Below are 15283 nucleotides of genomic sequence, written 5' to 3'. Positions count from 1 at the left end.
TTAATGCCCTTTGATCATTCAAGCTCAGTATTCTTTGTCTACACATTAAACCCACTTCTTCCTCACATGTAATGCTGAGCCCTATATTCACTGTATATGTCCACTGTCTCCGTTTGGATCCATTTTAGCTGGATTCAGTTCTTTTATTTCTGATTCAATGATGCCATTGACCACACTGCTGCCAGCCATATTTTTCTCCATTCTGTCGGGGCAGAAATTGACTGGGATAATTGTCCAAGTTGTGTCATTCAACCACAAATAGCACGGGAATGACAGCTCATGGAAATAAAGGGAAGGCAGTGATGACAAAATTAATTTTGCCATGGGAGAGGATGATTGTCTGAAAACTGTATTGGAATTAAATATATACTGCGAGGTGTGGGGGGGGGGGGTTGTTTTGACTTTGAAACCCCAAGAGAATAAAACTAAGCTAAAATATCGTCATTTATTTTGACAAGACAAAAAGAATTTATATGAAAAATTGTCAATAATGTATTCATGAAGATATGTAGAATTTGGAATTATAATATCTTTTTGTTGTCAGCGTTAATGTGAACCGGCCTCATTACAGGCTAAACGAATGGTTAAATGGGTGCTTTGATTTCTTGAAGCCAAACTGATTACCGATGCACTGAAAGCAGGCGGGTGGATGTGGCCTTAATTCCTGTAGATGGCACAGCAACCCAGAGGCTCTTCCCGCAGAGCAACAGACCCGTGCGGCCGCAGTGCTGGAATCGAAAGAGAATCAGGCGTTTTAAGGTTCATCTCATCACGCCAAAACAATCCTTCGAGCCCACTGGACGCGCTGGCCTGCCATTAGATTGACTGGCTGGATCAGGATTCGTGCAGGAGAGGCCTGCTGCTGCTCACTCCATGCTGAGCGTAGTGAAGCTGATAGTGAAGAGAAGTGAAACTCTGCTTCAGGTCGTGAGGCATGCATTCTGATTTTACCACATGTCCACATATGTGAGCCTGTCTCCGTTCGGCTTCCTCTGGTTTCAGCATGTTAGCCACTTCTGCCCATGAGGGGCTGCTCAAGTGTGACCCCATTATACAGAGTTACTCCTGGAAGAGTTTGGGCTGTTGATGTTTCCGTAGCAGTAAGATAGGCAGCCTGGGTGAAGCAGCACATACTGTGTGAGTGAATCCTACCTCAATGTGAGCCTGGAGCAGGAACTGTTGTCTGAGCTGCATCTGATGTTCAGAGATCAGTCTCAGAGCATCATGAAGTTTCATACTGGGGTAAATGCAGGGTGGAGTCAATTCTGTGCTAAGCCATGGTAAGGAGGCAGAGGTCTGAGTACCATAGTTTAGGAGTAACACTATCAGTGAGGCAGCTTGGGAGTAACCCAGACAGCGAGCGAGCTTGGGAGTAACACTGACGGAGAGGCAGCTTGGGAGTTACATCATTGGTGAGGCAGCTTAGGAGTAACGCAGACGGTGAGGCAACTTGGGAGTAACGGTGCCGGTGAGGCAGCTTGGGAGTAACACCGATGGAGAGGCAGCTTGGGAGTAACACCGATGGAGAGGCAGCTTGGGAGTAACACCGATGGAGAGGCAGCTTGGGAGTAACACCGATGGAGAGGCAGCTTGGGAGTAATGCAGACAGAGAGAGAGCTTGTGAGTAACGGTGCCAGTGAGGCAGCTTGGGAGTAACAGCATCTTGTGGAACGTGAGCCCATGACCTTTAGTGCGTATACTGCGCCCAGTGTCAGAACAAGAGGTGATAAGGACATCCACAAGGTAAGTCATGGTTATAGAGTATTTATCTTTAGACAGGCGTAGTACTGCATGATGCTTAATGCTCCAGCCTACGGTACCTGCTTGTCATATTCCAGAGAAATTCTTTCACGAGTTTAATTGGCAAAAGTTATCTGAATAAGTTGCTTTTTCAGACATATATCGTAGGAGTTTAGGTTCCCTGCCCTCTGGTGCTAGAAACTAATTAACCAGCCACTTTTCTGCTGAGTATGATTCCAGTGAGCATGGATGTGGTGCTTTGGCCTCAAAGTACATATTAGGGGGAGCAAACATCTGAAACTGGCACGGTGGGAGCCAGCATGTAGGAATCTCCTCACGTTCCTTCATAAAAGAGCTGAAATGAAAGTAAAAGCTGCTTTTCAGATTAACTCTCTCTACAAACAGTGCACTGGATTCAGCAGTCCTCTAGGATTGTCTGTGCATTGAGAGTGGACTCCTTCCTATGGAGGGGCATTCAGCTGGGCCTGCGGTGCGCTCTGCTCGCCAAATCACAGCACTTTCTCGCGCTGTCTGTGATGGCCTCTTGCAGCCAAAAGGGTTTGTTTCCTGCCCTCAAGGAATGTCAGCGAGTGCAGCCTGGCCACCACTGGAGATGTGGAAGCCGGAGGGGAATCCTGTGATCCAGCTGGGGCTGACAGCAGGACCCCCTCCGCCAGTGACATGACGATGGATTAGTCGACTTCTGCAGTCGCTCCCGGTGAAATGACCCACCCTCTACAATGCTTGCAGGCCTGACTGTGCCGTGACAATGTGTTCCTGTAATATCATGTCTCACGGCACCCATAATGCGAGTGTCTGTGGGTGTCCTTTTGCAGATGGTGTTGCATTACAGTATATTAAACAGCCTGACGATCAAGCCGATTTCCTCTGCAGAGACAACGGTTGTCTGCTAGGTAGGCTAAACCCTGAAGTAGAATGTACATTTGCTTGTTCTGCTTGAGGAGCCAGTACGATCTTAGGAATATGGAAGAATTATTGATCCCCATTGGGAAATGAGGTGGTTTCCTGTTAACTTACATTTCTCTAATTTATTCATTCGGCACAGTATTTTTTCTCTATGTGTCTTACCTCTGGTGTTAAAAGCCTCAAGGCCCAACATTGATATGTTTACTGAGCAACCTTCTGGACATGCCTGCAGACTCCTAACCTGGGCAGCCACTCACTGCCCTGTGAGGGATGCGGGATGCTGATTTATTGACAGATGGACTCTGTTCTGCTCAGACCAGGTGCAGGGGTTAGACCTGCATGGACCTCTCTGATCTACCTGTAGGGCATTTGGCTCTTCACTGAGACATAGGCTTTGCACCTAAATCCACCCCGATCATGTGTGTTATATGGATGCGTGCCGAACGGGTGCGGAGCGGTTCCCCGAAGCTGCTCCTCCCAGGGGGTTGGGGTCACGCTGCCCATCACCACACCAGGAAATGACCTGTTAATTATGGAGCTCCATTACGCATCCAGCGCGGTGGAGAGATGCTGTCGTTCCTCCCCAGGGACCCAGTGGCATTTGCTCATAATTTTACAGCTAATGTGCTGCAGATAACGGCCTGCGCTTTAGGAGAGTCAAACCCACCTGGAGCCGATGGCGTCAGAGCACTGATCTCTGACCAGCCCAGGTATATGCCACCTACAGGTAACGTGTAGGTAATGATTAAGTGCCGGTCAACTATGTTTGTCGTAAGTCTGCCTGGTGAAGGCTTCTACTGTATTAAACTATAAAATAATGTGACAATAAAATATTATGCAGTAACAGCCAGTTGTAATCCGAAACAGGCTTCCACCAACAAGGCAATACCCTGGAAATGGCCCTTGGCACACAAATTTACGTGGGGCTCACTGTGTGGCATGGAAAGCTCTTAGGATCAGTCGTCGCTTAAGAGATTTCGGGACGGCAGGCGTGTCAGACGTGTGTTAAAATGTGACATTAACACCGGCCAGATGACGCTGTCCACTGATCACCCGGCTTCACTTCAGTGCAGGCGCCGTGAAATTGTGAAAATTTAATTTGAGTCGCACGTTCCTGTAAGCAGTTTGAGTATATTTTAATATAATTTTGTTCAGATAATTCACTTAGCATGGCTTTATAGATTTGACCTCAAGCCTGAAAAAAAGTCTAATTATAGTTTCCTGCAGAGCTTTCAGGGTAGGATGACATGCCAAGCTCCATGTGCCATAATTAACAGGCTAAAGTGTTATCTTGTAATGTACTCAATGACTTGTAGAGTGTTACCCTGAAATGTTACATAACGTAGTATTTCCCTGTAAAATCATATGTGATACACTTTGGCATTTAGCAATATATTTGGGAAGTAAGCTGGGTACAATGAATTGCAATCCATGAAGTCAGATGAAATGATGAGCTTGAACTGTCAATAGTGTGTTTACTCTGTGCATATCCCGCTATGGACTGGCATCCCATCTAGGGTGTCCCCAGCCTTGTGTCCCGCGATGGACTGGCATCCCATCTAGGGTGTCCCCAGCCTTGTGTCCCGTGATGGACTGGTGTCCCATCTAGGGTGTCCCCAGCCTTGTGTCCCGCTATGGACTGGCATCCCATCTAGGGTGTCCCCAGCCTTGTGTCCCGCTATGGACTGGCATCCCATCTAGGGTGTCCCCAGCCTTGTGTCCCGCGATGGACTGGCATCCCATCTAGGGTGTCCCCAGCCTTGTGTCCCGCTATGGACTGGCGTCCCATCTAGGGTGTCCCCAGCCTTGTGTCCCGCTATGGACTGGCGTCCCATCTAGGGTGTCCCCAGCCTTGTGTCCCATGATGGACTGGCATCCCATCTAGGGTGTCCCCAGCCTTGAGCCCTTTCCTTCCTGGGATAGGCTACTGGATCAGCGGTTATGGAGTGCCGATTGATGGATGTAATAAATTTAGCAAATTGTTAAGTGCAGTTAAGCACTATCAAGATTCGAAAAGTGCTTCTGTCAGGATGTATGAGTGTGATAAATCCCTTTATGGCCTGATCATGGGATCCTCTGTGGCAGTGTAGTACTGTGTGCCATGCAGCCTTTCTTTGTTGAACCCGTCAGTATCTGACACCTTTTATGAAATGGGCAGCCCCCCCACACACACACACACACACACACACACACACATTTTCAGCCCTGCTGTCTTCGCCCCGGTCCGATCCCTTGTTATTAAAAACGTTCCCCTTCCTTCTGCGCACACGAGGCTTGGGAGGGAAATTAACAGTCCAAACAAACGTGTCCACCCACGCACCAGTTACCCTTGACAACTGCAGCTGTGTTCTGGGCATGTTGCTGTGATACATTAAAACACTTTTGGATGTTAATTTTGATAATGCGTCAGGAAAAACAGTCTGGGAGTACATACTCCATGGCTTTGTAGCCCAAAATCTTTTCATTTTACATTTAGAATGCAGGCTTTGCTCAAGGGCCCAACATTGAAATGTTGCTGTTTTGACAATTTGCACTCTACAGCATGAGCCATTGTTTTATTAGTCAGTCTAGTGGTAAATATAGGGGTAACCCGTTGCAGTATCTAACCAGAATCATCTGGATGAGTTGGCATCATCGAAATGCAATGCTAATTATGTCTGAGTTTGCTGGAGGACGGTGACGATACGCATCTGCATTGATGTCCTAATGATTATTGCCATGGCAATCATTTATTTCGGGCATTCTGGCCCAGTATGGGCTTCAACAAATGGTGGCATGCCTCTGAAAGGGGATTGTCAAGTAATATTGATGTGCTGATCTGTTTGGCTGTCTGTCTCCCCGCAAAGGGCCGGTGTGTGTGCAGGTTTTTGGGGTAACCTTTAAGTCAGCTGTTCAAACCCAGGTGTGAGGACTCTTCAGCCAATCAGTCCTCTAAGTCCATCTAATTAGGGAGTTGCAGCTCAAACCGGCAAATCCAGCAGCCCTTTGTGGATAAGATTGCCCTCCCTTGGTGTACAGCTTACTCAGAATGCCAAAGGTTGCATGTAGCCTGGAGTCCCTTATTTCCAAGGCATTCCTCACTTCCCTTCATATATATTGTAACAGAATTTGACACTTCTTTTCAAGGATAGTGAATAAGCAGTGGGGTCTAGTGTCTATGTAATTGCATTGAAGGAAAGTCGGTTTTTTTGCAAATGGCTGCTTTTCCTTCTGTTTCAAAATCAGCTTTTATTAAGGCTTTGGTGATGAGGCTGGGGTGTTCTATTAAAAGCTGCAAATTGATTGAAAAGTTAGAGTTGGTAGCCTGGGGGACTTTGTGTGCTAAGACCCCACTCAAGATGGATGTCCTCTGTCAGCTGTAGGGAAAGCGCTGGATCAGACTCCGCCGTGTGAGGAACGTGGACTTTCAGCTGTATTTAGGGCTGTTTCGGAGCTCATTGCAGCTGGGTCACCGGTGTCATCCGATCAGATTCTTCAGACTGACTAAATCTGACCTAATGATTACATGTGATATTTGGCCTAAACAGGTTTCTTGTTTTAGATATCAGGTAAATTTGGGAAGTGAATCCCCTGAGATGGAATGGCTTTGTTTCCAAGGGTGACCCCCCCCTGCCTGTTGTCCTTTTGTGTCTAAGATAAGCTCCAGGCTCAGCCCCTGAGTCCCAGTACGGAGATGGATGGGCATTTCATTTTAATTCATTTTGGCTGTATGATCTAAGTGGCTTACATGACATTTTTACATGCGTATGCAGTGGGATAATTTACACAATTCATGGTGAAAAGCATCAGAAAACAACCTGTCATGATGTGTATCGTCTTACTCTAGTCCTCACCAGTGGAGTGAAGGTGAAGTATAGCTGAGAACAGGCTCTGTGTGATGGTCTGTCCACCAAAGTGAAGCCTGCAGTGATTAAATACTCACAGGTTGATTTGAAAGCTCCTTGGCGTCTTGGCATAGTTTTAATAGCAGCAGGATGGATGCCCCTTGTAAGGATATGTAGGTGTTAATTAATGTATTTATGTTAATTTATATTCTTATTCTCTTTTCTATGGTGAAAGGACGATGTGCAAAGTCAAAATGTCATTGTACGGCGAAGTTGCTTGTTTTCTGTGCACACGACAGTAAAACTCTCTATGAAGTCAAAACACCTTTGTAATTTATAATTTCGGACACATTTGTAGACATTTCCTCAAATTTGCAGCTGGCCCAGAAATCCAGGTTTCCGTTGGTTTCAGGCCAAAAAGCTGATCTTTTCCAAGATAGTTTCCCCTCCTTCAGCCTGATCAGCATCAAACCCAAAACGAAAAGTGAATTTAAGGCAGCGGTTCTCCCAGTTAGCATCTCCGGGCGTAAACTGAGTTTGATAGAGGAGCATTCGGCCTCTCGTTTATTAAGCATTTTGTTTTGCCGTAAATTCATTACGGTACAATTACACGCCGCTTACGAGGACACGAGAAGCACGCATCTCCTTTGAGGAATAGGGCAGCGCTGCTGCTGACAGGTAATAAATCACAGTAATAATTATTGTAGTAGAAAAAAAGTACAATAATTCTTGAAATTCCTAGCCATTTTTTTTTTGACTAGCATTCTGTCAAGACGTCTCGGGGTCCCAGTCCCCGCCCGGGTGTGTGGTCCCCTCACACAGTCCTCGCCCGGGTGCGTCGTCCCCTCACACAGTCCTCGCCCGGGTGCGTCGTCCCCTCACACAGTCCTCGCCCGGGTGTGTGGTCCCCTCACACAGTCCCCGCCCGGGTGCGTCGTCCCCTCACACAGTCCCCGCCCGGGTGCGTCGTCCCCTCACACAGTCCCCGCCCGGGTGCGTCGTCCCCTCACACAGTCCCCGCCCGGGTGCGTCGTCCCCTCACACAGTCCCCGCCCGGGTGCGTCGTCCCCTCACACAGTCCCCGCCCGGGTGCGTCGTCCCCTCACACAGTCCCCGCCCGGGTGCGTCGTCCCCTCACACAGTCCCCGCCCGGGTGCGTGGTCCCCTCACACAGTCCCCGCCCGGGTGCGTCGTCCCCTCACACAGTCCCCGCCCGGGTGCGTGGTCCCCTCACACAGTCCCCGCCCGGGTGCGTCGTCCCCTCACACAGTCCCCGCCCGGGTGCGTCGTCCCCTCACACAGTCCCCGCCCGGGTGCGTCGTCCCCTCACACAGTCCCCGCCCGGGTGCGTCGTCCCCTCACACAGTCCCCGCTCGTAATAGCGCCAGGTGGGTGTGTGATGCGGGCCGGGGTCTGATGCTTGGAGCCACAGTTGAACAGCAAGAAAGGGACACTGCATAACAAGCTTGGAGGCTCGGGGCCCATTGGTATGCAGACCACCCCCATCTGACTCACATGAGAGGAAATGACTTCAGGCAAGATCTCTCCAACATTCATCCATCAAACTCACGCACAAACACACGCAAATTATATCTCAAAACTCAGATGATCTGAGTGTACCTTAAACAGGGCACCCTAGTGCAGGCACTGAGAGATCCTTTGCATCTCTCAGTTACACTGCTAAGGAAGGTATGACCTTGACTGGAGAGCAGCTCCCTCTACTGAACATCTGAAGAATAATGTTCGGGAGCATGGAACGGTTTCCGATGGAGATGCAGTAAGGCTTTCTCTGGAAAACAAATCCCCTCTGCCTCTGAAACACTGGGGCCCTTGTGAAAGCAATTACCCGAAATTCATCCCTGTGCATCACTGTCTATTTGCATGAGGGAGGTATGACTACGGATACTTAGGTAAATGACAGGTGCTTCTATGAGATTGTAAATCCCATATGCAGAGCTGTTCATCAAAAATGTAATTATACTTTCATTATGCACACACTGTCAATGTGGTCGAAACACTTTCTGAAATTTTAATCATTAATCACCACTTACATACTGTACTGTAGTAGCTTCTTAAACAGTTCTTTTGACGGAATTCATCCGTCAAAGTGGAAAACCAGACTATAAGTCATGCTTGTGCCATGTATGCTTGTCATTACGGGTGTAAAAAGTTGTTACATATAATAATTTTTTTTCTAGGATTTTAATATTAACAAAATTGTACCCAGACGTGAAACGCGTGAGAAATGTTGCACTGTGCATCGTAGTTTTCTAATAATTCAATCTGTGAAGTTAAATGCTGCTTACGACTCATTTGTCAAGTTTAGCAACTTTGCCATTTTTGGACAACATGTCGAGCAATGGAACACAAAACGTGATTCGATTTAAACAGCCTGTTCGGTACCAGACATTGCGGCTACGCTCGGACGAGCACTGCGGTTTGCTCATACTGTAGTGTGTTTGCAAGAGGCTGCCGTGTTTATGAATCAAGTTTACGCACTCGCCAGGCGGCCATGTGTCAGCATGCAGTCATTTGAAAGGTTCATTTACAAGAAGCACTAATTGGTGAAAATACGGCAAGAAACTAAGTGACAGACCGTCGGTGGGTCATATGATTCAGCAAGCAGCCGCGTGCGCCCGTTTAAGCTCATCAGTGGCACTTGGTGATGCTTTTATGTTACATGACGATGATTCATTTCTGTCATTTCGATCATTCAGATGATCAGATGGGGTCTGCTCTCAAATTGGGGCAGCTGGTGAATGGTTATTACACACTTTGCTTCCTCACTTAAACGGTCCTTTTTTTATTTTATTTTACGCTGGAAATGGGACAGGCAGTGAACTAGGAATAAACATTAAACCAGACCAAGGGAGTTCATTCAGATGTAATGATTTATTTTGCTTCTTACCTTGACACGGAGTAGTTACCCTTCCGTTCTTTAGATGAAAAGCCAAAAGTGAGACGCAAAGCAGCCGCCTGCATTCTGCCGGCTTCTCGGCAGGACTTTTGTAACGAGGTGCTAATCAACGCTTCCTCCCGCTTCTCCCCCAAATGACGTTCATATATTAGCCAGCTGTAACGCCATTTGTCATCCAGCGCTTTATTAAACATTGAGCAAGCATTTCATCCCATGTTATATACAGATTTCTCAGCTATGTACTGCACAGTTTTAGCAGGTCACGAGTTATTAACTTCAAAATTTGCATTTGAATGGTCAGAGAACGCGAATTTTTAAAAAACTGCCACATAGATTAAGCTTAATAGTTTTTCCTGGGGTGTCAATAGCGTAGTGTTTTGTGCTTGTATTGCAGTTCCGAAGTTTAACAAGTGCTGCTTTTGCAGAGCACTTTATTCAAACCCAATTCATTTCACTGTAGGCTGTTAATGTAATTTTTAATATGCACAAGTGGTGAATTGATTTAATTAAGTGTTATTAAATGTTTGTGCATCCCAGTGACTCACTAAGTTGGGGTGTGGATCTGATGGCTCTGTCATTTTTTAATGTGTGTAGAGGTTTTGTGTTATCCCTGTTTTTGCATGAGTTCCTTCCCTTAGTCCAAAGACATGTGGTTGAACAAGCACTAGTAAATCTTCCTTAATGTCTCCCAGCCAGGTGTTTTTCCATCTTGCATTTTCCTGCCTGACCTCCAGATTACTGTAAGTTTCTCTCAATAAATAGTTACTTGAAGTGAATCGATGGATCTTTTTTCTATTTTGTGTGCTGGAATCATGTCATCTTGGAAAGTCTAGTTTGTGTTTTGCATTTTTCATTGTGTTACAGTGCTTTCCCTTTGATTTTGAGAAGAGATATTAATGTTCACTTAGATCATTAAACCCAACCAAATTACTGATTTGGCTACAGCTACAGTTCAAATCATTTATCATCATCATTCCTCAAGTTTTTTGATAGAATATTCTGCCTTTTATCATGTATTTCCTGGAAAGCGAAAATGTTTCTAATGCCACGATGTCAACCCACATCACCAGCATTTGTTTTGCTGAGTAACTTGAAACTGGGTGTGGGGGGAAAAAAAAAAAGAAGATGTGTGTGTGTGCGTGTGTGTGTGTGTGTGTGTGTGTGCGTGTGTGTGTGTGCGTGCGTGTGTGTGCGTGTGTGTGTGTGTGCGTGTGTGTGTGTGTGCGTGTGTGTGTGTGCGTGCGTGCGTGTGTGCGTGTGCGTGCGTGTGTGTGTACGTGTGTGTGCGTGCGTGTGTGTGCGTGTGTGTGTGTTCATGTGTGTGTGTGTGTGTGTGTGTGCGTGCGTGTGTGTGTGTGTGCGTACGTGTGTGTGTGCGTGTGTGTGTGTGTGCGTACGTGTGTGTGTGCGTGTGTGTGTGTGTGCGTGCTTCAGTCTCGGCACCATATCACTCTGAGGCTCAGCAAGCACTACAGGTTTAAAAACAATGTCCTTATTTACATGTTACTGTTACATTTACTGCTTAAATCTCTTCCTGCCTTAAACGGGGAGTTCGTTTCTTTCATTGACCACCAGGGGGCTGGCTTTACATTCAAAATCAAGGGCTCCATAATGAGATTTGGGACTCATTTAGGGAAAGCTCTGTATGAAAAGCTTCTTCAGTCCATCTCTCCTTACGTACTCACCCTCAATAAGTACTGTTCTGTGTTCACCCATCTGCACCAATGAACTGTAACCTTCTACGTGCCCATTGGCTCCTCCTTTATCAGTGGCCATCTTTCCTTTGGGCCGGTATTTTACTTCCTGCCATTGCTCCACTGCTCCTGTCTCTTCTACTTCCTTCTTCCCATGATACCTTTCACTCACATCCTCCCTGAAAGGCTACCGGTGTTACCTCCAATGTGCTGTTATCTCCATCAATGTTGCTGGATAACCGCTCTAGTGATTTCCATTTAAGTGCCATTTGTTTTATATTGTTTGATATTGGTATATACACAGCACTTGTATGGACCAGACATGATATGAGCAGAATAGCATAAATAGTTGCGAGGCTGTTCTGTGAAGGTAAAGACTAAGGCAGAATATGAGCCGGGTGGCTTGTCTGTGGGTGAGCCTGGTCTCATGAATCTTGGAGGGGGCAGGGGGGGGGGGGTGTATTCGTGTTCATAAGCTTCACAGAGGGTTAGTGGAGAGCACCATAAATGTAGATCAGTGTTGCCCAATCCAGTTCTCGGGGCCCCACAGTCAGTCCATGTTTTTGCTCCATCCGAGCTCCCTGCCAGACGTTCCACATTTGTTCTCCTTCCTAGCTCCGGGTCGGTAGCTGGAAATGCTCAAAAAGTGTTCTGTCTGTGCCCCCCCCCCCCCCCCCCCAAGGACCAGATTGGAAAACACTTTAGTAGCGCATGGTGCTTCGCCAAGGTGCAGAGGTGAGGTAATCCTTCGGTAAGAGGACAGAGAGGCTCGAGGCCACTAGTCTGGAATAACATCAGACCCTAACTAGCCTTGCTCATCACTGTCTTTGAAGTGGCCAAAACAGAAGTAGGATAGACAATAACACGACTATGGTAGATGTACAGTGAGACCGAAACAAAATGCTTAATGAATGAGAGCCTCTAGAAGAGATCATCTGCTGATTTGGGGGCAGTTCTCACCCCCGAGCCAGCAAGCTTCAAACGGTGAAGTGTGTATCCTGGCACTAGGTAGCAGCAGAGTTAGTGGGTTATTAACGCACATGTCTGTGCATAAAGACTGGGGAGGCCGCATGCATTTCTAATCTCGTCACAGATTTTGAGCGCGTCATTTGGCGATGCTGAATGCTGCGCAGTCCTGCATCTCCAGCAGCATTTATAAGATTGCAGCTTGGTGCTGTCGTTCTGTCTGATGTCTTTGCCCACTTCTGTCACTGAGGTTTTCTCTCTTTTAACTGCATGTGCAGTAGTCAGTCAGACATGTTCTTTGTTCTTTCACACTTACCTGTCTCCTCCTCGTTTACTGCACTGCAGCATCTTAACTGTGTCTAATGGAATGGGAGGCAGCAACGGCCAGTGGCTTTGATTCATCTGCTGTTTCATAAATATCTGCGACTACAGTCAAAAAACTGCAAAAAGACTTGTGTTTTGGTTGGTTACTTGTGATTCCGTTTAGTGCTGGGTAGGGGTTAAGGTCGTCATAGTTGGGATTAGGGTTTTGCCTTAATGAATGTACGGTCCCTACAAAGTTATGAATACAAATGTGTGTGTGTGTGTCAGGGACGGATTATGGGTTGTGTGGGCCCCTGGGCAAAATGTTTGCGAGGGCCCCCCCACCACCACCAGCACCACCACCACAACCACCACAATTCAAGGGCCCTTGGCAGCCAAACGCCCTCCCTATAGGGTCAGGGGCCCTTGTAGGCAGAGGATCAAAGAATGTAGGCCCCCTAAAATAGACAAACGAAAATACATTGTTGATAAGCGTTGCAAATTGTTTTGGGCTAGGGGCCCCATGGGCCCCCTGCACCCCAAGGGCCCCTGGGCAGCGGCACCTCTGGCCCGGTCCGTGATCCGTCCCTGGTGTGTGTGTGTGTGTGGATGCATCACTGTCCTTGGTGGATGAAGTGCTCCCCAAAAGATTCTAGCTTCTGAGATACAAACCCCTGAGAAACAGGAATAGATACACATCTTAACTGCTTGAGTTTTTATTTTGAAAACAAATACTTGTTGTGATTTGTTTTTATTGTTTGTTGAATAGTGGGTAGGAATCCTTGATGTAATTAAACATACAGTCAACATCTCCACAAACATAAGAATCGGAATGCTCGTGGCATGTGTATTCCTGCATGTGCATGCATGTTTGCAGTCAACTGCATATGTGTGTCTGCATGTGTGCGCCTATCTGCACACACCCCACTGCAGCACTAGGGTGGGATGCATCTCTAAGCTTGGTGTTTCTCCTGTTTGTTGACTGATGGAGTTTTGCACCGGTCAGTTTGGTATCACACACGTTTGTTTTGGAATGAATCACAGGCTTAGGCGAAATTAATTTGCTGTGAGTTGTTTGTTAGTGCAGCCGCTGTAATGCGGCACTGCTGGGTGCATGTTCTGTTGCCCGTGAGTCAGTCTTGCGTGGAAAGTGACCGGAGGTTGAAATCCTCCTCCATCTCTCGCCGCTTAAGTGATCCGCAGTTAACAATCTCATTGCACTGGGTGCTTTGCCGCAGGGAACAGACCTGTTGCGGAAGCAGTGGATTGGCGTGCTCAGACATCGTGTTCTGTGACATGGAAAATCCCAGCTTTCGCTCTGTATACACTGGTTTCATTTTTAATTGAATCCTGTGTTTGTAAGACCCAGCTTTCGCAAGCGATGGCCTCATCCGCCAGCCATGTCTCTCTTACTTGTCCTGGAATGAACTTGCCGTACCCGGAAAATTAATCTTTGCGTGTTTATTGGCGTCTGCTAAAAATTGTCAACTCTGGGAAAATTTGCAGTTCAAGGTATAAAGTAATTAGTAGATCTGGATTTCGAAGCGGGGCGGCATGGTGGTGCACTGGTTAGCACTGTTGCCTCACATCTCTGGGACCCGGGTTCGAGTCTCCGCCTGGGTTACACGTGTGCGGAGTTTGCATGTTCTCCCCATGTCGTCGTGGGGTTTCCTCTGGGTACTCCGGTTTCCCCCCACAGTCCAAAAACATGCTGAGGCTGATTGGACTTTGCTAAATTGCCCGTAGGTGTGTGTGTGTGTGTGAGTGAATGGTGTGTGAATGTGCCCTGCGATGGGCTGGCCCCCCATCCTGGGTTGTTCCCTGCCTCCTGCCCATTGCTTCCGGGATAGGCTCCAGACCCCCTGCAACCCAGTAGGATAAGCGGTTTGGAAAATGGATGGATGGATGGATGTCGAAGCATTTAAGTAAGCTACTGGTTCACCTTTATGAGAAACGTGCGCTGCAGACATTGACTGACACAGACTGTATGTGGTCATGTAGTTTGAAGACATCAGCACCGCGGCTCTGTTTTTTTGGTGATGTGAAGATGATGTTCTGGATCTAGCCCCAAGCAGGTTTGAAGAGCCACTGTGGGAGACCTGAGTCCAGTTGGTCAGTGTATTGCGTTTAATGGGCCTTGGCGTGTTCAGTGGACTGGGGCCACCAGGTGCCCAGTGAACAGAAAGCAGAGCAAACCAAGGCTGCCCCCACTGTGGGCTGCCTCCTCCCATTCCTCGGGGGGCCTTATGTTTACATTTTATTTTGGGAATCAAAGAGGAGGAACACTGAGTTCTCCCTCCCTGAGACAGGAGCCAGTCACTCTCATCTTTTTTGGGGGCTTCTCTCATGTTTACTCTTCATTTTTTGAGCTGTTTGGTTAATTTAAAATGAGCGAATGACACATTTCTCTTTTGAAATGCAGCATAATGTAAATTCTGCTGTACTGTGAGTCCAGCGGCACCCTGAGGGAGGACATGGATGAGCACCGATCAGGCCCCGCATGGTCGTAATCGATACAGACAGACGGGGAAAGATTTATTCTGGGTCCAAAGGCACCTCTGTGTGCTCTTCCTTCAGATATGTGATGAGCTACGCTGGAATGCCAGTTCCTCTCCTTCGTCTCATCCCTCGAGCACCTGCCTGCTTGTGCCTCTGCTGCCCCTTCCAGGAAGGGCTCTTCACTGCTGGGCGTCTGCTGTTCCGATGGGCCATTGTCTCATATTTAGAGGAAACTCAATCCATGTACTTTTTGCCCTTCAAGAACACAGGAAGAGAGCGTCATCAGATTCCAACATACCCCCCCCCCCCGCCCTCAACTCTTGCGTTTTCCCTCACGATTGGCTTAAAAAGCAAAACCCTGCCCCCCCTCCCCCCCCCCAGCGCTGACCCCCCTCCTTGGATCCACACGGACC

General features: G+C 47.5%; 1 protein-coding gene across 1 annotated transcript in view; it reads left to right on the top strand.

Moving 5' to 3' along the window:
• The window catches only part of asic1c (acid-sensing (proton-gated) ion channel 1c), a 185840-nt gene that overhangs the window by 113716 nt on the left and 56841 nt on the right, over window positions 1-15283 (top strand). The gene's annotated exons all lie outside the window — the stretch shown is intronic.

This window comes from Brienomyrus brachyistius, chromosome 4 (genome assembly GCF_023856365.1).
Source record: "Brienomyrus brachyistius isolate T26 chromosome 4, BBRACH_0.4, whole genome shotgun sequence".
Lineage (NCBI taxonomy): Eukaryota > Metazoa > Chordata > Actinopteri > Osteoglossiformes > Mormyridae > Brienomyrus > Brienomyrus brachyistius.
Note: the sequence above shows the minus strand (reverse complement) of the source record. Positions and strands in the feature narration are given on the sequence as shown.